This window comes from Protopterus annectens, chromosome 11.part0, assembly GCF_019279795.1.
Source record: "Protopterus annectens isolate FY-2018-M chromosome 11.part0, PAN1.0, whole genome shotgun sequence".
Taxonomy (NCBI): domain Eukaryota; kingdom Metazoa; phylum Chordata; order Ceratodontiformes; family Protopteridae; genus Protopterus; species Protopterus annectens.
In genome coordinates, this window is record NC_056745.1 from 328,599,156 (window position 1) to 328,621,017 (window position 21,862).

Here is a 21,862-nt window from a genome sequence, read left to right on the forward strand (position 1 = left end):
ACCTCAAGCAACTCAAATCATCACAACAGATGCCTCAGACTACGCCTGGGGAGCACACATGACAGATCAGTGCATTCAGGAAAATGGGCACGAAAAGAGAAGCTCCTTCACATCAACCAAAAGGAAATGCTAGCCGTGCAAAAGGCTATTATGACCTTCAAAGACCTACTGCATCCAGGCCAGCTATTGATAAGGACAGACAACACCACAGTGATGTGGTACATAAACAAACAGGGGGAACTCATTCATACCCCCTGTGCAGGCAAGCCATGACCCTATGGAACACAGCACTGGAATTGAAAATTCAACTACAAGCACAATTCCTGCCAGGGAAGGAAAACACACTGGCAGACAACCTAAGCAGAAATATGACAGATCCACACGAATGGAAGTTGCATCCTCAAATTTTCACAAAGATAACTCAGGCATGGGGACAGTCAGACATAGATCTCTTTGCTACCCACAGAAATTGCCAGTTGAAAAATTTTTTTTCCAGGACCTATCATCCACAGGCCTGGAAAGTGGACGCACTTTCCTTCAATTGGGCAACATTGACAGTCTATGCCTTCCCGCCTCTTCCTCTGCTGCCCAAAGTTCTATTAAAAGCCAGAGCAGAGAGGCTGAAAATGATTCTCATCGCTCCAGACTGGCCAAGACAACACTGGTATTCGCTCCTGAAGAGCCTGACACATTCCCCACCATGGATCCTACCTCTAGTCCCTCTTCTGTTGTCCCAGCACAACTACAAAACTCTTCACAGCCATCTCAAAACTCTAAATCTAGCTGCATGGAGAATTCCTTGATTTCCCAACAGTTTCTCCTCTCCAAGGAGGTGCAGGATGTCATCTTGGAGGCCAGAAGACCTTCTACTAGAAAGGCCTACTCCACCAAATGGAAACGATTTTGTGCCTGGAATCAAAAGAAGGGACAGAATCCTTGGGTAATAAATATACCTCAAATCTTACAGTACATAGCTGAGATGTTAAACAATGGACTTTCCTTCTCCTCCATCAAGATCCACGCTTCAGCCATCTCTGCACAGTACAACACAGATCATCCATTATTCTCTCATCCTCTCTTAAGGCAGTTCCTCAGAGGGGCAAAGAATATAAAACCCCCAAGGAAAAACTACCAGTCCCTGCTTGGGACCTCAACTTCGTATTGGAAAAGCTGACCCTTCCTCCTTTCGAGCCAGCTTCTTCATCAGAGTTACAGTACTTGTCATGGAAAACAGCCTTTCTTCTGGCTATCACCTCAGCTCGCAGGGTTTTGGAGCTACGGGCCCTCATGGCTGTGCAACCATTCATCATTTTCCATCAGGACAGTTTCCTTACGAACCAACCCTACCTTTATGCCAAAGGTAGTATCCAGTGTATCTTTGAATCAGACTATCCACTTACCTACCTTTTATCCTAACCCACAAAACAAAGGGGAAAGACTACTACATTTTTTGGACATTCACAGACAACTTCGTTATTACTTGGACAGGACAAAGCCATTCAGGAAATCTGAGCAACTCTTTGTGTCCTATGCTGCAGGTGCTCAAGGAAAGGGTATTTCCAAACAGACAATTTCAAAATGGATAGCCCACTGCATACGCTTTTGTTACTCATTTCATGGAAAAACTGCGCCTGCATGCATCAGATCTCACTCCACCAGAGCCACAGCTACTTCTGCAGCCTTCCTCAGGGGGGACCCTACCAAGGATATTTTGGAAGCAGCCACCTGGAGTTCAGTGCACACTTTCTCCAAGCTCTATCACCTCCCACTATACTTTAAATCTAGAGCGGGCTTTGCCACAGCAGTCCTGCAGGGCATCCTAGCCCCTCCTAGTTCCACTTAGTGCCTACCACCCTTATTTAGCTTTGGGATTCTACCCATCTGTTATGACTGCAGCTGTATGCACGATGAACATAGTACAGTTTTGTACCTACCATAAATGTAGATGTTTGAGTGCTCATACAGCTGCAGTCCAGGTTTCCCTCCCTCCAACCCCTCTTAGGACAGGCCTTATGACAAACCCTTTTCATATAACCTTTTGGGGTATTCTTTTATGGTGTATTTGCTTGCAACTACTGTTTTTGATTTATCAACATTGCACTTTTGCATAACATTATGTTTGCCTTCCTTCTGGGGGCACCTGACATCTGGGGCAAGAAAAACTGAAGAAAATGGCGTCGGCTGCCTCTTTTATACCCCTGCCGCACTGACATCAGGGAGGAAGTGACGACAACCGACGCCGGACCTAGACTTTGGAATTCGGCCGACCGAGGACCCGCCTGACGGCAGGATAACCCATCTGTTATGACTGCAGCTGTATGAGCACTCGAACATCTACATTTATGGTAGGTACAAAAAACTGTACTTTCTAAGCCAAGCTTCTATGGTAAACACTCACAATGACTCTCCCTCCCATCTCTATCTAAAACTAGGAGGAAGGCTCACCCTCTTCAAGGACAATTGGGTCCCTATAACCAAGGACCAATGGGTATTAAAAATCATTTCTCAGGGATACTGATTCTCCTTCAGCGAACTCCCAATTCCAAGAGGGTACCCAGACCTCACCTCAAACCAGTGGGCAGAGGCATTAAAATAGGTAAAAACACTAATATCCCAGGGGGCAGTAGAACCTGTCCCTCCAGATCAAACAGGAAAAGATTTTTAATCCAGACTATTCCTTGTTCCCAGAAAAGAGGGCTCTTGCTGCCCCATCCTGGATCTATCCAAACTGAAGACCTCCTTGGTGGTCCCCAGATTCAAAATGCTAACCTTGCAGCAGCTTCTGCCTATGCTCACACAAAATGCCTGGCTGGTGACACTAGACCTAAAAGATGCCTACCTCCACATCCCCATCTGGGAATCATGCAGAAAATTCCTGTGCTTCAGAGCAGGCTTTCAGTTCTCTGCACTGCCCTTTGGCTTGTCTACTACTCCCAAAGTATTCACCAAATGCTTGGCCCTGGCTATAGCATTCTGCAGACAGAGAAATGTACAGATTTACCCTTACCTGGATGACTGCCTCATTCAGGCGAACAGCAAAGAAAAGTTGCTCCAGGATCTTCTCTTTGTCAAAAAACTCCTAACTTCCCTAGGGATCACCATCAACGAGAAGCAATCAAAGCAAAACCCCACCAGGAAATTTTTTCCTGGGAGCTGTGCTAGACACAGCAACTGTCATGGCCTCCGTCTCCCCAGAGAAGCAGAGCTTCCTGCCTCTCTACTTCACCCAGCTGGCTTCCAGAAATCACCTCACTGCAAAGAAGGTCCTGCAAACCCTGGGATACATGGCATCTTGCATCCTTCTCATCCCTCTCGCCAGGCTTCACATGAGAAAGCTTCAGCGGTACTTAAAGAACCTTTGGTGTCAGCACTTTCAGTCCCTAGAGACCACTCTCCCACTGATTCCTGCATAAGGGATGAATTTCTGTGGTGGGCAGAGGCCTGTGCCATGAACAAGGGTCTTCCCTTCATCCTCCACCCTTCCAGCCAGACCATCACCACCGACGCCTCGTTGGGACACTCACCTAGCAGGCAGGTGTACTCAGGGCCTTTGGAATGCCCAACAACTTCACTTGCACATCAGCCAGAAAGAAATAATGGCAGTGCAAAACACTCTGACTTCCTTCCAACCTCATCTCGGGCCAGGGGTCCTCCTTATAAAAACAGACAACACCACAGTTATGTGGTACATAAACAAGCAGGGGGGCACCCAATCTTACCCCCTGTGCAGGTTAGCCATGAGTCTATGGCTTACAGCCACCTCCACGGGGCTACACCTGATTGCCCAATATTTACCAGGGATCAAAAATACACTGGCAGACCACCTAAGCAGAACCTTCTGGACCCCCATGAATGGCAGCTCCACAGAGAAATCTTTCTGCAAATCATCCAGGAGTGGGGGACCCCAGAGGTGGACCTCTTTGCCTCGTACTTCAACCACCATCTGCACAAGTTTTGTACCAGAGAGTATCACCTCTGAGCTTGGAAGGTGGATGCCTTGACCTTCCCCTGGAGCTCCCTCTGTGTACGCATACCCTCCTCTATCCCTTATTCCCAAGGTTCTGATCAGAATAAGAGAGGAAAGACCAAAGGCTATCTTCATCACTCTGGATTGGCCCAGACAGCATTGGTACCCCTTACTATGCAGTCTGACCTTACAGCCCCCAAAGCTGCTTCCCCTAAGGTCAGACCTCCTTACCCAGAAGAGGGGGAAGGTACTGCACCCAGACCTACAGACTCTCAAACTTTCAGCATGGTTCATACACTAAAAGCCTACAAGAAGTCACTGTTAAGCAAACAGGTCCTGGACATCATCACAGAGGCCAAGAGGCCCAGCACAAGAAAATCTTATGCAGGAAAAAGGAAAAGATTCTGCTCCTGGATACAATCAAAAGGGGGCAGCACCTCACAACCTTCTATCCCTCTCATCCTGGATTACTTAGCAGAGTTGCTCAATAGTGGCCTCTCCTTCTCCTCTATTAAATTCCATGCCTCGGCCATCTCTGCCCATTATGATTCAGTCCCACCCCTCTTCTCTTACCCTTTGATTAAGCAATTCCTCAGAGGGGTCTCTAATATCAGGCCTCCCAGAAGACCTCCTACTCCTCCCTGGGACCTGAATTATGTGTTGTGGTGCAGCCGAAGCGTGCTGGGCCCATAACCCAGAGGTCGATGGATCGAAACCATCCTCTGCAGTGGAAAGGGTAGAAAGTTTTCAGACCAGCAGAGTTAGAGAAACTAACCTTACCTCCTTTCAAACCTGCCGCTTCAACAGAATTGAAATACCTGTCCTGGAAGACTGCCTTCCTACTAGCTATCACCTCAGCCAGAAGGGTCTCAGAACTTCAAGCTCTCATGGCTGTCGATCCCTTCATAATTTTCCATGCAGACAGAGTCTCCCTGAGGACTAATCCCTCCTTTATGCCCAAGGTGGTATCTGATGTGACCCTTAACCAGACCATACACCTTCCACCTTCTTTCCCAACCCTCAGAACAAGGGGGGAAAGAATTCTGCACTCACTAGATGTGCACAGACAACTCAGATACTATCTGGACTGCACTAAACCATTCAGAAAAACTGACCAGCTTCTTGTAAGCTTTGCCCCAGAGGCAGAGGGGAAGCCCATCTCCAAAGAAAGCATTTCCAAATGAATTTCACACTATCCATTTTTGCTACAGACTACATGGGAAACCCATCCCTAAGTCGATCCGTACCCACTCCACTAGGGCAACCTCCACTTCCACTGCCTTCCTCAGCTGAGTACCTACCAGGGACATATTGGAAGCGGCCATCTGGACCTCTGTCCATACCTTTACAAAGCATTATCATCTACCTCTCTTTTCTAAGTCTAGGGCAGGGTTTGCCTCTGCAATTCTGCAGGGCCTCCTGGCCCATACCTAGGACTCTACGTATCCTTCCTCCCCTTACCTTAGCTTTGGGAACCCTCCCAAAGCTAATGACTGCAACAGTGAAACACGAAGAACATAGTACAGTTGTGTACACTTACCATAAATGTAGATGTTCGAGTATATTCACTGTTGCAGTCTTGGTTTCCCTCTTTTCACGTCTTCCCCTAGAGGAACACATGCTTTTCCAGGTGGCTCTTAGCCACCAGGACCACTTCTCTATTTTCCATTGTGCTTCTGACAGGTTAAGGCAAGAAAAACTGATGTAATGATGTCCGCTGCCTTGCTTTATAGTACTGACGACCTGACGTCAGACTACAGGTGACAGCAGCCAGCACACAAAAACATCGACTCTGGTATTTGGGCCGGCCATGGGCTACCACAGCAGGGATAACCCCACAGGTGATAACTGCAACAGTGAATACACTCGAACATCTACATTTATGGTAAGTGTACACAACTGTACTTTCTCTGCATTTAGCCAAGGGCAATCACCATAAGTTACCTCACAGGGTGGACCTTCTTACACAACACAAATGAACTCTCATCCATCCCCACTTGTCTACCCTTCAGTTGACTCTGTGGGTGATAGGGTTTTAATTCCTTTTAGACATCTGTTCTTTGAGGACATGCTAAGGGTCCCGCAGGAGGCCAGGAACCCGAATACCAGAAAATCTTACATATCTAAGTAGAAAAGATTTTCAGTTTGGTATCTGTTATGAAACCAGGATCCAGTGTCAGTGGAAGTCCCCTTGGTTCTTTCTTATTTGGGTTAATTCCTCAATGCTGGCTTGGCTTACTCTTCAGCAAAAGCCCACGTCAGCTATTTCTGTGTATCTAGGTAGCAGATTTAAGGCTAAACAATTTCTTAAAGGCATCCTTCACATTAGACCTCCCAGGAAACCTATCCCTCCTCCCTGGCATCTTAATTTTGTACTCGAAAAGCTGACTGTCCTCCTTCCCTGTGACACTGCTCCTGGAAGCAGTACTTCTACTTCCTTTATCTTCAGCCAGATGTGTGTCTGAGCTTCAGGCCCTAATGGCCTCACCCCCTTTTTGGTTTTTCATAAAGACAGGGTGTTCTTACGTAGCAATCCTTCCTTCATGCCCAAGGTAGTCATTGAGCTGTCACTCTAGCCAGTCCATCCTTCTCCCCAGAATTCTAGTGAGAAGGCGCTGCACACCCTGGATGTGCATAGACAACTTAAAGTGAAAGACAAGACTAAACCTATCAGGGAATCAAACCAGCTTTTTGTTTCCTATCATCCCAGGAGTCTGCAATTGCCTGTTTTCAAGCAGACTGTTTCTATTTAGATTTCTAAAGCAATTTCATTTTGTTATGTGAATCATGGTAAGACCTTTGCCTCTTCTGTCAGGACACATTTCACAAGGGTGAAATAGCTTCATCTGGTGCTTTCTTTAAGGAACTAGATACTAGCTCTATTCTTGAAGCAGCTACATGGACTTCTGTGCATACTTCACCAAACATTACAAACTGGATGGCATTTCTAAGTCTAGGGCAGGTTTTGGCTGCCATGGCCATGGCTTTCTGGAGAGTGCAACTGCTTCTTCTTCCACCTTTTCCTCATGAGCTTTTGTACTCTCTGTCATGTAAAAAGTAATGCAACAGATGAATAGAAGGACATAGAATGTTGTGTCTTTTGGCTTTTCCTGGTTAGGGGTCGCCACAACGGAACTCCGGTCCGCTAATGATTGGCAGTAGATTTTTATGTGCCGAGTTGCCAGCCCTGACGCACAACATTCAACGAAGGTACGCCCATTCACGCATGTCTCCACGCAGAAGATGCTCTAGCTGAGAATCGAACAGGACAAAGTCTTACTGTGAGGCTACAACCATACCACAGCACCACCACCACAATAATAGAAGGACATAGAATAGTTATGTAAAATCTTACCATAACAATAGATGTCCTTCTCTTCTCTGTTGCAGTATTCCAGTCCCTCCCTCCTTCCCCTGGTTGTTTGGTTCTTTATCTTGGATGTTCATACCCTACTTTTTTTAGGCTGGCATTCCTCCTGGGGCATTTAGTTCTGAGGTCGGTGCATGCATAAGCTGCTTGTATGGCAGCGTACGACAGCAGCCTATGTGCAGCATACCACGCAACCCACAGTAGTGAAAGGCTTTTGTATACTGGCCAGTGTCAGGTTGCCTACGACAGAGAACTCCCTCATGTAAAGAATAGTGAAACAGAGAAGAGAAGGACATCTATCATTATGGTAATATTTTACACAAATATTCTTTCTGTGTAGTTGACCTTTTTATTATTTTTGCATTCTGTGAAATGAAGTAGTTAACTGCATTTTCAGTTGACAGGACTGATGTGCATACAAAGTGTGTGTGCGTCTGTGTGCATGTGTGTACATGTGTGTACATATGTGTACTTTTTGTTTACTTTTCATTTCTCTGCGGTCCTGTAACTGTAGAGGAAGGGAGTAACCAGGTTTGCAAAGTACCAATTGATGTTCTTCATAAAGTTCGGTGTCGCAGTACTAGTCTGTATATAGGGGCATCGACTGCAGGCTAAAGTCCACCTAAAAAAAACAGACATCCTGATATGGTAAAGGTGCAGGCCAACATTCCCTCAACATGAGGACAAGTGCTTACATTCTAGATAAAAGGGGGACAGCCAGACAAAATTTTCCTTTCTTTTTTGCAGTAGATATGTGCATTTCTTGGTATGCAAGTCCAGAGTCTCTCAATTGGACAGCCCCAGAGCCTGAAACTTTGAAAGATAAATACCCTACATGGATGCTTTGTATGGTCTCTTCAGGCCTGTAGAGTTGTTGTGAGTGCAGGTAACAAATTTCATACAAATATCATCCTAAGTGTGCTTTTTGCTTAAGATAGTCTCACCTTTGGGTTGATTGTCAGATTTGGGCAGATTTGAATATGAAATCCCATGATAGGAAAGCTGATGCAGAAGAAATTGCACACTGTGTTGCAGGTGACTGGGTAGTCTGCTACTTCATCTGGGGAAGGATACCCACCCCCAAGAAAAAGCCCTTAAGAAAGAACACTGACACAAGGTTGAGGGAGGAAGTAGTCTTAAGAGAAACACCAAGGGAAAAGACTCACTCTAACTGTGTTGCACAAGTCAAAGGATGCCACAGCCAGTTTCCCTGTCTTTAGTAGTGTCATCTGATGCATTTACCATTTTCTTTCTGGCCCCTTTGGTAGCTAGTGGTGCTGGGTAAAGCAACAAAAAGAAAGTAACTCCTATTCCTTTCCTGAAAATGGTGAATCTTTAACTTCAGGTTACAGTGCTTTGTTCAAAAGGGGAAACCTAAACCTCCATCTTTAATCTCTTTAGAACATGGGGGTGATCAGCAGGGGGAGCATAAGAAAGTTGAGTTTTTTTAACAGGTTGGAAGGCATCCATACGTATGAGAACCATGGGCAGGAAGGTGCCCCCTTCTCCAGAGTTGAGTTCCCATTTGTAGTTTATTCTGGACTTGTACGAAAACACAAGGAAATCCTTTAACAAGTCTCCAAATGAATATTGTAAGTAGGAAAAATATTATTCAAGATCTAAGATGCTTAGTGTATAAACTCTTCTTGTAGTGGCAAGAGGTTTCAATGTGATATAGGACTGACATTCACCCTGAGTAGGTCAAGTGGAAGAGTGATAACCCTCAGACTGCAGACACTAGCTCAGGGCAAAAAGAAAGACATGGTTTACACATTGCAAATGACACCCCCTCTCAGGCATGATTCAGAGGAAGGGAACTCTTTCATCAGGATCCCCAAAGGATTATGTGGCCTTAGTGACACCATCACTAGGATGTGGGAATATTTTTTAAGTCAGAGATGAAAGTAGATGTCAGACAGTAAAAGAGATATGTTGACCTTCCTAAATGGGAAGGTATCACTACAGCAGTGTCCTGCCTTGTGATGGCACCGTCTCAGCAGCTTCCCTGCAGCCATATCCCATCCACTCACATACATGCAAAAAAATGAACAGGTTCCAGTAGGCACATCAGTTCTTCTGTGAGAAATTGGTGGCAAACCCCATGGTGATTTCCTTAGTGACATCCAAATGTAGTAAATTGGTCCTGAGCCCTAGTACATTACCAAATGAAAGGGAGTGCAGCATCCTAGACGTATCTGGTAGGAGGGGGCATGTACCTTAGCTACTTTAGTGTCCTAAATATGTATCATAAAAAAGTTAAGGAAGTATCAATGCAGACTGCGGATTTATGTACTCAAGTTTATGATGAGTCACTTAAGATCTAGATCCTGAAATGTATTTATTTCTCTGAATGACTTGGAAAGCACATGATTAAAAGCAGATATGATACAGGGGAGGCAGTCTCTAAGGCATTTTTCACAAGTTCTGCCATCAGCTATGTTGCCTGACTTTTTCCACAGGTTTTATTATCAGGTACCATGTATAACTTGGTGTATAGACATTACCTCTGTACATTAGTGGAGAACTCTTGAACTCTACTTTAGACAGAGATTTTGTCTTATGTTTACAAGCTTGAACTAAAAAATATAAGGCCATGGAGATGGTGCAAGAGCTTTTTCATCCCACAGTTCCTCTGTACAGCAAGAACTGTAACGCAAAGATTAGGAAATTAAGCTGCTTCTGAAAGGATTTGGTATGGATGTCCACGGACAGCTGAGTTCTGAGCGTTACTCAAGTGCTACAGGGTAGAATTTGAGTCCATCCCTCCCTTTATGGGAATGTTTGTAGTACCAGAGGATTAGCTACATCTAACCTTACAGTAACTGCTACAGCAGGAGGTAGTACAAAACATGCCAAAGTGAAAAGAAGGGTTAGGTTTTACTTTCACCTTTTCACAGTTCCCAAGAAAGCTTTAAAGGAACAGTGGAGACCACTTGCTCTGTGGCTCAACACTGGCAGCACCACTGTTATGTGATACACAAGCTGGGGGTTGAGGGAGGGCAAGATCCTACCACTGTGCAAACTAGCTATCCAGATTTGCAAGCTAGCAACCCAATCCAGCCTGGCACTCAAGGCAGTATGCATACCATGTCAGTGAATGAGAGAACTCAAGGCCATATATGTACCATCTCAGGGAAATAGCACTGCAGGTAGCTTAAGCAGGATGCTTGCAGGGAACCACAAATAAAAACAGAACAAATGAGTTTTCTGGGGGCAAGTGCTACTGTGCTGTATGTAGCACTGATTTTCAAAGGTGGTGCAACTAGCCAAGCAACAGCCATACCTTGTGCTTTGGAACTCTTGTGCCTCCAGACCTGAAGAGATTCAATCTGATTGCTTGGAAGATGTGAGTCTTATTCCTGTCTGGTGTCTTTTCACCCCAGAGATGGGCTGACCAGTCTGAAAAAGATGAAGACTAATACCAAAAAAAAAAAGTCTAGAGAACAGATGTCATTCAGGCTCCCATACAAAAGCCTAGTGTTACAGTATTACAGTAAGGGTGACTCTCAGATTTTTTGATTATATTAAGTCGGCTCTTTCATACATGGGGCATAGCCTTTGCAAAGATTGCTGGCAGAAAAGGGGAAGAGAAGATGGCCCAGTCAGTTTCCACGTTTACTCTGTATCCTTGCATGGAGGGGTTATTGGCCTGTACCTTTATGTTAGCAGAGCTCTGCGACTCTGACCAATAAGGTGGACATTAGCCTACAGGTTATTGCCATATGCAACAGATAGATAGTACTGTAACAGTGACCTTATTCAAACAACCACAGTTACAGTTTATTTTCTCATTTCTCCATGGCTATGTCACCTTGGAGTTATCACACATAAGTATTCAGGGAGTTGTGGGGTGGAGGGAGAGATCTACCTGCACGCAGAAAACATTTATTGTGTTTCTTTCCAAGGTGTGTCATCCTCAAGTAGATGCATTTTACAGTGGAGGGAAGTTTTCACAACTCTGGTTTGGTGGACTGGGATATTGATGTGTTGGATTTGCAACACATAGGATAGATCCAGTAGACAGGTATGCAAGCATTATCTAAAATTACAATGATTTAATGTAAGATCCAAGAAGACATTCTAAGCAAGACATGCACAAAATTCAACTTTATTTAATAAACCACAGTCTAAACTGTTAGCCCACCTGACGTTACATTCATATAATAAAAGTGTCAGTACTTTTATACAGTGTCCTATCAACATAACATTTCTAGCTCCCTTACTTCCAACAAGAAAGACCCAGTCTGTAGGCATCACCTAGGCCCAACTGTCAGTTCCAAGTTAAGATACTTGCACGTTACTCTAAGGCTGTAAGCTTCTCCTAGGCCCTACTTTCAGCTCCAAAGTGGTACATCCACCAGGTACAATCCACAGATTCACCCAGACTAGCCCCCCCACCCTCAACATTTTCAGATGTTGCTGTCCAATGTTCATTCACTGAGGAGCTAAGTTCCTTAATTTGCCTTTTCAGGCTGCTCTTTTTTATACTAGAGCAATTGTCAGTTAAGACCATGCAATTTGGCTAATTGCTGTGAGAATGTTACCACAGTTCATACATACTCATACAGTCTGAGAACAAATTGAACAATTTATGCACATACACATTTCATATCACCAACATAATCATATCACCAACATAAGATGAGACATATGTGATGTATATAGACTCAACATATTAAAATGCGTGCGCATATACATATATATATATCTAAATAGGCAGATAAATAAATAGAGCAGTCTTTCAGTGTTTATGGAATACAAGCTGTATGGCCTTAAAATTAGACCCTCAGAGAGCTTGACAACAGTTAGATATGGTTATCCCAGCCAAATGTTAAGTCCTTTTTTAAAAGATGTTAAACCTTTAGCCTTTCTAATTCTAAGTGGAAGTGCATTCCATGCGTGCCCAGCCCTACAATGGGAGGCACCGTTTTAGCTTTTTTATGGCTCTTGGGCACAGCCATACATACTCCCTTATTATGTGTCACTAATGGATGTTTTTTTTTTTAATTTCTGTACCCATTGCAGTTGCTGATATGGAGTTATGTGAACACTTATAAATAGATTACCTCATTACTTTGTAACAGGGTGAGTACAACAACGTTTTTAACCTTTGTTTATACACCAAACCTTTCACCTGTATGACTTGCCTAGTAAAAAAACATCTGTATTCTTTCAAGTCTGTTAAGTTGGTCTCTCTTTAAAAACAGACAGCAGAACATTATTCAGTTTGAGGCCTGATTATTATTTTGCACAGTGGGAGTAAACACTTTTTGTCCCTACTTGAAAGAGTTCTTAAAATGTATTTAAAATATCTTTAACATTTCCTCATTGTCACTCTCACATTTACCTCAAATGTGAACTAATTATCAATGACCAACCTGTGTTTCCTTATAGCTGGCACATCTTCAGAAAGATTGCTATTGAGTAAGGATAAGGTAAATCATTACCAAAGTGAACAACTTTCAACTTCTTTCAATGAATACCACTGAATTGTTTTTTGCCCAAGTCTCCATAAATGTTTGGAGCCTAGACTATCCTCAGTGTCGGTCATTAATGAGCCCACCCACATTGGTCTCATCAGCACCGGACTTTATGGTCTCTCTGGAACTCAGACATGAAAATGGTAAACAGCTTATGCCCAGGTACTGATCAATGGAAAACACCTACTTCCTGTTTTTTTTTTTTTTCTTAATAGAACAGCTGTAATTTTCCTTTCTTCATACCAGTTACCAATCCATGCCATAATATTATTTGTTTTTAATGTTTGTATTTCTCATAATACTTAATATTTTGTCATGAGGCAAAGAGTCAAAAGATCTAAGTATACTTCATCTGATGTAACACCTTGGTCCAAGGCTTCCTATACCATCTGATAAAAACTATGACGTTAGTTAAACAGGAACATCCCTCCATAAAGGTGCACTGATAAAGATCAAAATTAGCATGTAGATGTTCTATAAGAAAATTGCTAATAGATATATGTACAGTCAATATAAAAAGTGTACACACCCCTGTTAAATGCCAGTTTTTTATGATATAAAAAATTAGACCACAGTAAATCATTTCAAAACTTTTCCCACCTTTAATTTGACCTATAACCTGTACAATTCAATTGAACAACAAACAAATCTGTTAGGGGAAAAATATAACAAATAAAAAAACGTACAATAAGCTGGTTGTATAAGTGTGCACACCCTTAAACTAATACTTTGTTGGAGCACCTTTTGATTTAATTACAGCATTCAGTCTTCTTGGGTACACAACCTGCCATCAATTAAAGAGACTCTGATTAACCCCAAATAAAGTTCAGCAGTCCTAGTAGGATTTTCCTGACATTTACTCAGTTACCTGCTACAGCAAAAGACATGGTTCACAGAGAGCTTACAAAGTATCAAAGGGATCTCATTGTTGAAAGGTATCAATCTGGAGAAGGGTACAAAAAAATTTCCACAGCATTGGATATACTATGGAACACAGTGAAGACAGTAAAAGTGGAGAAAATATGGGACAACAGTGATGTTACAAAAAACTGGACATCCCTCCAAAATTGATGAAAAGACAAGATGAAAACTGGTCAGGGAGGCAGCCAAAGAGACACAGTAACACTGAAGGAGCTGCAGGAATTTCTGGCAAGTACTGGTTGTGTATCACATGTGACAACAATCTCCCATATTCTCCATAAGTCTGGACTGTGGGGTAGGGTTGCAAAATGGAAGCCTTTTCTTACAAAGAAAAACATCCAGGCCTGGCTAAAATTTTCAAAACAATACATCAGGTCTCCCAAAAGCATGTATGCTGAATACAGTAAGATATGCTAACATGATTAGAAGTTTGGATTTTGAAAGTATTGGTGGGGAGGAATAGGAATAAGTGAAAAGATAAGAGGTATGAGTAGGGCTGGTTAAGTGTGTGGGTATATGGTAATGCAGTTTATATATATATAGACTGGATAATAACTATGATTGGCGGATGTTAACGAGGGGTGTGGCTAAGCAGTGGTAAATGTTATTGATATGGGGATGGGTGGGAATGGGGATAGGGTAGGAGAGCAGAGTAAGGCCAAGCGAATCGAAGGGCAAACGGAGCAGACCAACCACCGAGCAGTATTTGCGGGCAAGAAAAAACAATCAGCCTCTGCGGTTTGAGCCAGGTCAATACCAAATGCAAAAGGTAGTCACTAAACGGGCAAAGAGGTAATTGGAAGTATTGGTTACAGCTCGTAGTGAAACAAGCTAACCGTCTATGGAAGGGGAGAAATTACTTATGTCTTGGTAGTGTACAAGCCACTTGGTTATTAAATAGGTAGTAAATAAGCTGAAGTCAGGGATGAAAAACAGAATAACTGTTACACATACATTGTTCCAATTAGGCAAAATGGAGCTGGCTGGAGAGAGATTCATCAGATTGAGAGAGCTCAGGCAGGCAATACTTCTTACAGGTGGGGACTAGTTTTTGATTTGGAACAGTGAGGATGTATCTGGAGGGCATAGAAGGGAAAATGTAACAAAAGAGGGTAGATTTTTGAAAAACAATTATGAAAATATTTGATATGGAAGATGTGAATTCAGTAGTAGGAGCTCTGAGAGAATTTACATATTATTCCCCAAGGTACAAAAACTGGGATAGGCTAGACAGAAAAACGTGCATTTCATTGAAAGTTTTGATACACATCCAATAATTATTTCAGATCACACTCCAATAAAAACTAAAATAAATATGAGACACGTGCTTTCCCACCTATCTGTTAAACAGAGAGGAATAAGAATGGGTAGTGGAAATTATTGCTGAGTGGAATTAAATGAAAGTGGAATTTACAAATAGGATAGAAATAAAACCCCTTTTCTTCCCATTTTCTACATGGGGTTGGAGTGTCTTGTCAACTGTCACCATCCGTCTCAGTTTTTAATGCCAATCTCCTACCTTCTTTGACAGTCATTCCTGACTCTGCTGCAGGTCTTTTCTGACACAATCCATCCACATCTTTGCTGGATGCCCTCATTTCCTCTTGCCTGCTTCCTGTCTGTTCCAAATTTTCTTCACCTTATTCTCTTCTGCTTTTCTGCACTTATGCCCAAACCACAGTAATCTGTTCTGTGTGAATTTCTCTGCAACTGGAACTACTTTGGCTTTTGCTCTGATATCCCCATTGCTTCATCTGTCCCACAGTGTGTATCCTGCCACCCATCCCAGGCACCTCATCACCATCATCACTAGCTTCCTGAAGTACTCCATCTTTAACTGTCCTGGTTTCTGTACCATACAGTAGCACTGGCTGCACCACTGTTTGGTACACCTTACTTTTCAGCTTGTTTGTCATTTTTTCCTGTTATTTTTCTGTCCTATATACTACACTTGACACTCTGAGCTAATTAGCTGCAGCCTCCCTGATTCTATCTTTGACCTCCTAATAAAGACTTCCCTTCTCCTCAACCATCCCTCCCAGATACTTGAAACTATTGACCAGTCCCACTATTTTTCCTTCTACCTCAGTTCTTGACTTCTGATTTCCCCTATTTGCTGCCATTACAAATGTCTTATCTGTACTTACTTTCATCCCATGTGCCTCCATTTTCACATTCCATTCGCCCATACTTTTGTAAAATTCTTGCAGAGAGTCTGCATGTAATGCCACTTCGTCTGCATACAGCAACTTTGTTTATCTGTCCCCTCCTACCTATTTGATAGTGTAGTCTGTCACCAATATGAACAGAAGTGGGTTCAGAGCTGAACCCTGATATACAACTATTCCCACTGGGAATCCTTCTGTGAGGCTAAACACTATTCATACTTGAGTCATTGGGTCCTAGTATGTAGCATGCACTAAGTATATCAGTGTTTCTGAGACTTCAAACAACAGCAAAACTGCCCATATCAGATTTCTTGTGGCCTTGTCATATGCTTTCTCCAAGTCTAGGAATGCCCAGTTGGACTCTTTACTCATCTCTATCAACTATCTTTCTTACTGCAAACATTAGGTCCTTAATGATGCATCCTTATCTGAATCCATACTTCTCATCTCCCAACTTACTTCTACTACTCTGCATATTCATTTGTCAGTCATCTTCTCCAGAACTTCCATGCACTTTGACAGGAGTTTGATACCTGTGTACTGCCCACAGTTGTGGATGCCCATTTGTTAAAAGTACTCCTTCCATCTGCCTTTGATGTACTGTGGACTAGTGAGCAAGTTGTTGCTGGCATCCCTTTTGAAGGGTGTCTGACTATCTTATTTATCTTACTGATTCACTTTCCAGAAGCTGGTACAGTGCCTTTGACACCTTGTTCTTTGCTATTGCAGCTCCTCATTAACCATCTAGTGTTCTGTCTTAGCCTGGTGCATATTTTCTATCTCCCACTTTTCCTGCACTCCTCCTTTCTTTTAATGACTTCCTGGACTTCTGCATTACACCACCAGCTATCTTTATGTACCTTATTGCCATTCCTCGCATGGCTGCATATCTGTTCTATAGTCCTCACACAAGCTGTTTTGAGGAGCTGTCATTCTTCTTCAGCTCCACCTGTTTCCTGTTCTTCATGAGGTGTTAGAGCCCTGAGTAATTCCTTGAACTCATGTGTTTTCGCTCCAGTCAACTTCCAGATCTTCAGCCTAGTCTCTGACCTTAGAGCCTTCTCTGACCACTGCTTGCAGCTAATTGTGGCAACCATTGGTTTATGCTGTGAATTGACTGTTTTCACTGGGGATGACTTTGCAATTGCTGATTGGACCCCAGTGCCCTTTCCTTGCTAGGAGTCTCTCTGCCTGAGTTGTATGTTGGCCACTCTTGTATGTGATCTTGTGATTGGTTGTCTTTCTGAACCATGTGTTGGCCACCATCAAGCCATTTGCCAGACAGAAATCTTGAATGACCTCTCATTTCTTTATTCATGTTGCCCCACCCATGTGGATCCAGGCAGTACTCATATCCTGTTTTGTCTCTTCCAATATGTACATTCAGGTCACCCATTATCAACACCAATTCATGTTGTCTTGCCTTATCTAGTAGGTCCTGCAGTTGCTGTCTGAATGCACTCTTTTCCTCTCTATCACAGTCCTGCTGTGGGGCATAGACTGAGATTATGAATAGTGCCCTGTACTTACAATGGAGTTTCATTGCTATGGGTCTGTCACTAATTCTGATAACATCCATTACTGTCTTCTAAAGTATCTCCCTCTCCACAATTCCCACACTTTTTCTGGTCTGTCTTCTCCTGAGTGGTAGACTCTGGATCCCAAGCTAAGTCACTTTGCTGCACTGCTTTTTCATCTTCTCTTCTGGAAACATAGAATGTCCAGCCTTCTCCGTACCATCCTGTCATCCACTTCCTGGCTACATCCCGTCAGTGAACCTACATTGAGTGTAGCAGTTCTGTGTGGAGGTAGGGTTGCCACCTTCGTTCGTGGTGAAAACTGGAGTAAAGCCACGCCCCTCACATCACCAGTAACCCCACCTGCCCCACCCCCTCTCCCGCCCACATTCCGCCCATTTTGTGACATCGCGATGACATCACTCTGTGGGGAACGCCCTCTTTTTTCGTTCCTGCTGCCTGCTTTCAGCTGATTTACTATGCTTTTCTGTAAAAAAAAAAAAAAAAAGCATAGTAAATCAGCCGATTTACAAACTCCGATAGTCTGTTTCCTTTTTGAAACAGAATACCAGAGTTTGTACAGTGTTTTCCGGACTACCGGAGAATCAAATTGATTTCTGGATAGTCCAGAAAAAAATGGAGGGGTGGCAACCCTATGTGGACGTAGTGAAAAAACTTTATTTTCATGGACAGATGTTGCCATAAAAATGAAAAGATATTTGGTGTTGGAAGGAAACCTTAGAAAGTTATAGCAAATCTGGATAAAATTTTAGAAACCAGAGGTATGTCTGGTCAAATATGTGTTTTTTCCTAGTGGGTTGGACTGTTTGTAAAGCTATGCACCTGAAAACTGACATTTTTGAACTTTGGTGTGGGGACAACTTTTGAGAATTCCATGGATTACAAGGAAATCAAATTAGTCAATATTTAAGAAAATAACCCCAGACTGTTCACTGGAATGCCTGATAGTAAAATAAAATTCCAGATAATCTGGCCATGTAATGTTCATATAGGTTTATAGTTGTTTACTAGGCTAATGATGACAAGGGCCTTTTTAAGCCTAGCCACGCATCCCAAATCTCCGACAGGTTCTGATACCCTTGATAAGTGTAAGCATGGGCCTGGGAAATTAACCATTTACAGGTTACCTGTGTCCATTAGAGACATAGGTGGCAAACCAGGGATGAAGTTCCGGTTTCCCATCCAATTGTCCAAGTTGTACATGAATTGGATTAGGGAGGCAGCCTGTTCCATAGATGGGGTAGTCTCTGGGATACATAGCTGTCTCTCCAGCAGGTCCTGTTTATATCACAGCCAAGGTTTAAGTATTGTGTGGTTATGCAGGCGGTCCATCAGAGTGGGGTCTGACAATGCCCTGTATTCCAGGCATAGATCTCACCTCAAAAGCCTGTAGGAGACAGAATACAGGGATAAGGCCTTGAGGTGGTCTGCATGGGACATTTTCCTTACACCCTGTATTCTTTTAATGAGGAACCTCTGTGGACATTCCAGTTTTTGGATATGGTTAGCTACATATCAAAGGGGGGCATTGTATGCATTGATAGGTCTGATGAATGCCGAATACAGTGGAACAATGACTTCCTTGGCCATAGTTGCCATACCTCTGTTTATAAGTTGCACAACATAGAATGATTTCCTCACCACTGTAGACACGTGATGGTCAAAAGCTAGATTACTATCTATGTGTGTCCCTAAGTCCCTGACTACTGGGTCCACTCTAAGGGGTGTGTTGTGAAGATAGGCTTCACTAGAGAAGACAATGATGCATGGAAAGTAAAAACGGTTGGCATATTAGTTAAGATATTTACCTCACAGACAGGGTTTGATTCTCACTAAAGAAAATTAGCTAGGCTTAAAATGGACCACAAGGACAGCTAGCCTAGGACTTGCCTATGATTAAAAGACAATCAACTATGAATGAAAAAGAAAGAGGAGGTGGCAGTGGCTAAGATGGCTAGACAGCATTACTAAAGTAAAGTTGGACCGACTAAACATTTGGAGCAACAGTAGCTACAAATGGTAATTTGATGCATCTGTACTACTGCTTAGTACTTCAGTAAGTAATAATCAAGACAGAGCAGGTAATGGGCATCCTTTTATTGAAACAATGCTACCTCCACTTTCGTCTAAGATACTGTATTCTATGTGGTAGTATTCCTCTGGTATCTGAAAGAATTATATATTTCATGTTTATGAACCATCTTTAGCCAGCAGAGACAATTGTGCCATTTACTTACACTTATTTTTTTCTAGATGTGACTTGCTAGTCTTGTATAACAGAGTATCATAAAGATGAGTAGAAATTATAAATTTGTTTCTTTTCAACATTAAGCCTTGTACTTGCAGAAGCTCATTACAGCACAGGAAGTAAAGTCTGATGCTATATGTACTGATTTAACATCTGGCCAGTCATTTATGTGTTTATTATAAGAACTGTAGTTTTCTATTTTCTCTTGTACAGAGTCTTAGATTGTCTAGTTTTTCACGCTAATATAGGCAATTCTGAACTAAACTACAGAAAACAGACCCCACAGATGATTCTCTAACAAAGTCTTGCAATTAAGCTGTGATAAATAAATCAGCATTTATATATATATATATATATATATATATATATGTATATATATATATATATATATATATATATATATATATATATATATATATATATATATATATATATATATACACACACACACAAATATATGTGTGTGTATGTGTATACGTGTGTATGTATGTGTGTGTGTGTGTATGTATATATATATATATATATGTGTGTGTGTGTATATATATATATATATATATATATATATATATATATTTTTTTTTTTTTTTTTTTTTTTTTTTGCTTGCTCCCATCCCCCTCAACCTCCCTGACCTTAGCTATTTACATATAAATTATCTTACCCATTAATTGCGACATATAGCCCTGTATAATACATATCATCAAGTTAACACAAACTAGCTTATTCTTAAAAACTCAATTTGCTCATTCCTTTTTTTTAGTAAAATGCATTGAATTATTTGCTGCAGCTATTGTCAAGTCTTTTGTAACTTTATTTTGTATGTTTTTTCTAATGTTATTTGCTGCTGCTATTGTCAGTTGTTTTGTAATTTTGTTACTTTGTAAGTTTGTTTTTTTTTTTTTTTCTTCCCTAACTGTACTCTACCTGAAACTTTTGTAAGTGAATTACTATATGTACTTCTGGAGCTTTTCTCCCCAGGACTCCTTTGAAAATGTGCTCCTTGAAGCCCAATGGACTATCCTGGTAAACAAACTTCAAATAAATATATATATATATATATATATATATATATATATATATATATGTGTGTGTGTGTGTATATATATATATGTGTGTGTGTGTGTGTGTGTGTGTGTGTGTGTGTGTGTGTACAGTATGGGTCCCCCTCATATACTCAGCTTACCATTTCATCAACTTTCATAGCATCGAGATGACAGTGTCGAAAGTTTAGAAACACGAACACCCAGAACATTGTACATTCTCTCCAGGTAAGTAACCACTTGGCCACCGTGGTGAACTGTGCCCTTTTATCCACTATTGTGCAATCTCAGAGTTGGTATATTTAGTTACGGGGGGTGTGGGAAGGCAAGTGTTTACTTGTTGATGGTCAAGTGGTTAGTTACCCAGAGAGAAAATATGATGTTCTAGGTGTTCTTGTTTTTAAGTTTTCAACTTTATTGTGTTGATGATATGAAAGCCGACAAAATGGTAAGTTGTCTATATGAAGTAGACCCATATATGTATTATATATATATATATATATATATATATATATATATATGTGTGTGTGTGTGTATAGATATATATATATATATATATATATATATATATATATATATATATATATAAATGTATGTATGTATCTATAAATATATTACTTGATTTGGTCACATTTCTGCAAACTCATTAACATTCTTTGAAATCTGGCTGGTGCCTCTAGAAGATTATTTTTGAAAATACTCTGCTATGGTTTATGATCTGACTTCACTATAAATTATTGTAGGTGTAATCACTTAACTTTTGATAGCCGAAATATATAGTTATCATTTCTTTCTCTTTTTTGACATAACTTGTCTGAGCAGCATTCATGTAACCCTTCACCCATATACCAGTAGTATACCATTGTGCAATAAAACTGCTGGAAGTATACCTCTCAGCCTGCAGATATTGAAACAGGAACAAAGGTCTTTGAAAAGTAGGTACATCTAGCCAAAACTCTGATTAGCATAAAGTCTGAGCACCAAATGCCACATAACCCTTCCTGTTTCTAGATACCACTTAGAAATGTATGTTTAAAAACACAAAGTGACACAAGTGATGGAAAAATATACATACACACACACACACACACACACACACACACACACACACACACACACACAGCCACCCACC

General features: G+C 41.7%; 1 protein-coding gene across 1 annotated transcript in view; it reads left to right on the top strand.

Annotated features, from left to right (window-relative positions):
- Positions 1 to 21,862, top strand: part of APPL2 (adaptor protein, phosphotyrosine interacting with PH domain and leucine zipper 2) — a 1,154,621-nt gene that overhangs the window by 876,174 nt on the left and 256,585 nt on the right. The gene's annotated exons all lie outside the window — the stretch shown is intronic.